The sequence below is a fragment of the Lactuca saligna genome, chromosome 1 (genome assembly GCF_052625555.1).
Source record: "Lactuca saligna cultivar CGN05327 chromosome 1, ASM5262555v1, whole genome shotgun sequence".
Taxonomy (NCBI): Eukaryota; Viridiplantae; Streptophyta; class Magnoliopsida; order Asterales; family Asteraceae; genus Lactuca; species Lactuca saligna.
Genome location: NC_136417.1, coordinates 139,336,299 through 139,340,898, shown reverse-complemented (window position 1 = coordinate 139,340,898; position 4,600 = coordinate 139,336,299).

Sequence of the window (4,600 nt, the reverse complement as noted above, 5' to 3'; positions counted from 1 at the left end):
CGGATCCTCCTCTATCCATCCTCCGTTGCCTTGGTTTGGGTAGTAGGGGTCCCCATGCAGGTGAAATCCAACCATTTGACTACACGAGAATAGGGTTATAAGATCTGAACAAAACTTGAGACATGTAATACTAATTAATCTATTGTATGCACTAAATACTCCTATAGTATTTAAATTGTACGTTAGATACTAGTGTCTATTTTGTTAAGTTTTGACTTGTTGCTCACTACGATCATTCCTCGATATACGTTAGTCTAATTTCGGATAAACATAGTTGATCAGGCTATATTCGTCCCAAATTTGATTACATATCTCGAGAACTAATCGTAGTGTCCAACTTGTCTTAATACTTTTGTATAGTTCTCATCATGAAAATATGTCATTGTATGCATGTATTTTGGATTTTCATAACCTAAAATAATCTATTTATATGAAATCAGGATTTTAGGTACGAAAACTTTTGTCAGAGACTTTGAGTCCCTAAGCATTTACAGTTTGTATATCTTATGAGGTTCGATATACTCAGTTCACTATAAACATTGCTCTGATACCAATCTGCCACACCCCCAAACCGGAACGGCGGAAACGTTCGGGGGCAGATGACTTCATGTGGTAACGTAACAAATGAATACATAGTAAAGAAAGCAATACAACCATCATATATATAATTGAAAGTTTACATTGTTTAAAAGAGTACATGATCAAACCCAATTACAATATGATGTCAAAATATGAAGTTAAACTGGCGCCGTAGCGTCCATTCTCCAAAACCTGTTTGTTACCTGTAATTACAGAATCCCTGGGACATACAAGTAGTTTTGAAAGAGTAGGTCAACATTTAAGCTGGTGAGATTCATAAGTATTTAATGATAATGTTTGTATGAAATGAAATGTTTTTGTTCTTTGTTTGCTTGTTCCTAGAAAATCCTATATTTTCTACTAGTATAAATGTAGCCTTCTTTCAAGACCAATGTTTGTTTCTAGTAAATGTATGTACGTATAAAATTTCCAATATGTCTGAAAAACCCCGTAAATCATTGTGGTTTTAATACTCTATGTGAGTTTTATAACCATACTATTGACAAGGAATTCCTATACACAACGTTCTTCAGGTGTTGGGATGTTCTGACGTTTGTCGCCCCAAATGGTGGACTGTAGCTAACAGTCAGGGCGTGGGTTGTCAAGCCCATATAGATCTATACACAAAAACCATGCTCCCCCTCCAATGGATTCTGGTATATAATACAAGACTTGAAATACGTACTCGAACGTACGTGAAGTTGATGTCTCACAAAACTTAGTATAAAACAGATTTACGTGTGAAAATATTCGTTTGTTCTTGTATATGAAAGTAAACTTCTTGAAATAGTGTTTCCATGTATGTAAAAGTTCGTAGTATTCTCGTAAAACTATACCTATTATAGTTTCCTAAAAGTGTGTTTCGTTTGTATAATAAACCCTTAGTGAAAATGTTCACTTGTTATGAAAAGTGTAGTTTTTGTAGTGCCAAACCGACACACATAAATGTAGTATAAGCAAGGTATCTGATTTATATAAATACATAAATCGTTTCTCATTTCAAAAGATAAAATGTTGTCGTGGTATAATTTGCATATGAAAGTTTCTCTATAATAGTTTTAAATCACATATGATTCCTTTGATAAAACGCGTATAGTGAAAGTTTATATAACACACAATAATAATCGAGTGTTTTACTTGTATCCCCCGCCCTTAAAAGTATGTAAAAGTGCTCATAAAACATTTAAAAGTGTGAATTATAGGGGTATGAACTCACTTGTAAGATCGGAGGTTGCGGGATTAAAACCGGACAAAATTTCGGCTCGAGAAGTGGATTTCCTCGGGATTCTCGGGAATCTCGGGAGCACAAACGTCCTTCGGGACTTGAGTAAAGTGATCGGGGCTTCGGGGTAGCATGGGCACGGAAAACGAGGCAAGATCGTAAGAGAAATGAGAGAAATGGTGTGATTTTCCCGGAACCCTCGCATCCCTTTTATAGGGGCTGGGAACCGACCTTGTACGCTGGGCGTACGCGTGCGTCATGCGTGACCGAGTCGTCGACTGCCTCGGAGCTCGGATGGGATGCATAGCCTCGCACAGGCGCGACGTGGACGACCCGAGGCCAAGGCCTCGTGTACGCTGGGTGTACGGGGGTTACGCTGGGCGTAACTCGGTCCTATCTGGTGACTCCCCTTCGGATAATACCAAGAGTTTTTAATTAAATTTATATATTAATTATTGAATAAACTTCAAAAATTCACATCTTCTTCATACGAACTCCGTTTTCGACGTTCTTTATATCCATGTGAAGGTGAGACCATACTCTACAACATTCATTTAGATTCCGTTGGCAAATTCCGAAATTATTTTAATTATTTATTTTTAAAAGGTCGCGGTAAGAAAATTTCTTTAGAAATTCATAACTTCTTTATCTGACGTCGGTTTTTGCCAGACTTTTTACTGCTGAAATACCATTGTTGAGACCTTCGATTCTCGTTTAGATCATTCCAGTCAAAAGTTGCTCGATTTCTAATTCGAGTTTTTAGCCGTCTGTCGTTAAGCCGAACTTGAAAAATTCCTAACCTTCTTATACGTAGTCGGATTTGGGCGTTCTTTTTACGTACGATCACGGTTTAATGACATCTAACAAAATATGTAATTTAAGTATTGATTTTTGGATATTTTATTTTCGAAGTTAATTTTATTACAACTAACGTGGTTACAATGCTTGACTTTTTAGGTCGTTTACATGTAGTTGAAATATCGGGTTGTCACACAATAATGTGGCATTCTTATTTTTCGCGATCATGATGATTTCTTACTTGAAACCACGATGTGGCGTTGCTTTCCTACGTCGTGGTTGGGCTACAATTGTAACGATCCAATTTTTCAAAAGAAAATTTTCATTTTTAATTATCCAAAACACAATTCCATCATCCACAAAAACCAGTTACAATTGTTTTCAAAACCATATCAAATACAACTTTATTTCAAAATATCAGAGTGTCCCATAAAATGCCCAAGTGAGAGAGTGCACGTCGCGCCATCAAGCATTGCCCTTGCCCTTGGGCTTAGATGTACCTGAAACAAATCCACAAACTATAAGCTAATGCTTAGCGAGTCCCCTAGAGCATACCCCATACACAATCCACATAACACATATCATATTAGTTATAAAAGCTACATATACCACATAATCCACGCATACAACATATAAGGAAGCCATGGAAACCTCCCAGGGTCATACACCTAACGCCATTGGACCCCCCGTGTGGTCTTAACTACCTGCCATGGGAACCCCCACATGGTCTTTTTTCCATGGGAACCCCTACATGGTCTTCTATAACTGTTATGGGAACCCCACATGGTCTTCACTACCAAGCAAATAGCATACAAACTAAACATGCAAATATACTAGGAAACCATGGAAACCCGCCAAGGTCTTATACCAAATGCTACGGGAACCCCCATGTGGTCTCAGTCTACTGCCACGGGAACCCCCCGGGCTCTTCTACGCAAATATCATACTAACATATCGCATAATCAATCAACAATCCACATATCATAAAATCGGCCGGCCTTGGTGCCTTATACCCATTGGTATGGTGAGAAGACTCACCTCTTTCTAAAGAATCTGAAAGTTGCTCTCCTAACTGACCGTAACCACCCACGCTGAACATAATAGCATCACTTAATGTTAGGATCAAACCACATCTAAGTGGAGAAACCCAAATCCCCAAGTCCTTTCATAATGGCCTAAAAAGTCTTCATTAGTTAATGGGCCCACAGTCCATATCCAAAATCATTAATGGGCCTCATGGCCCAATGTGACAACTGTCAAATTCAGGTCATTCTCGGACTCATGCATCTTTATAAAAACCATTCATGCACAACATGCCATGGCCTAGTAGTATAGATTAGGTCAAAATCTTGCATAAACTAGGATCCAACTAAGATCTAGGACTAATATACTTGACACTTACGATTCTAGTAAGTTGCTTAACTACAATAGGAAATGCCAATGCGATAATTTGAATGAAACTTTCAAGCTTAGTTATAATTGAAAAAGGGTAAAAAAGCCTAAAAATAAATTAAAATATTCTAATTATACTTCATTATGATGATGAATATCAAACAATATTCCAAAAACCCTAAAAATTTCATATTGGAACAAATTGATGCTTAACAAGGTTAAGTATCACAAGCTAATATGAACAAAAATTAGATCATAATATTAACCAACTATAAAGTTGATGGAAAATTCATACACTTCATGATTCGAAATGTGAACCAAAAGTAAAATCCATGAATATCAAATTCTTACAAGCACATATTATGAATCCTTGTTAAAATTGTTGAATTATGATAAATTGATTATTTTATAAAAAAAAAATTAAATGATAGGTTATCATTATATAAATTAGTTCAACAAATATAATTTTTGGAAGTCATTACCAAGTGTAAATACCTCAACAAAACCCAATAATTAAAACCTTAGGAGATTATGAAAATGTTTGAGTTTTATAAAATTTAAAATCTAGATTTATAAAAATTCAAGGGAGGCTATTATTAATTGATCAAA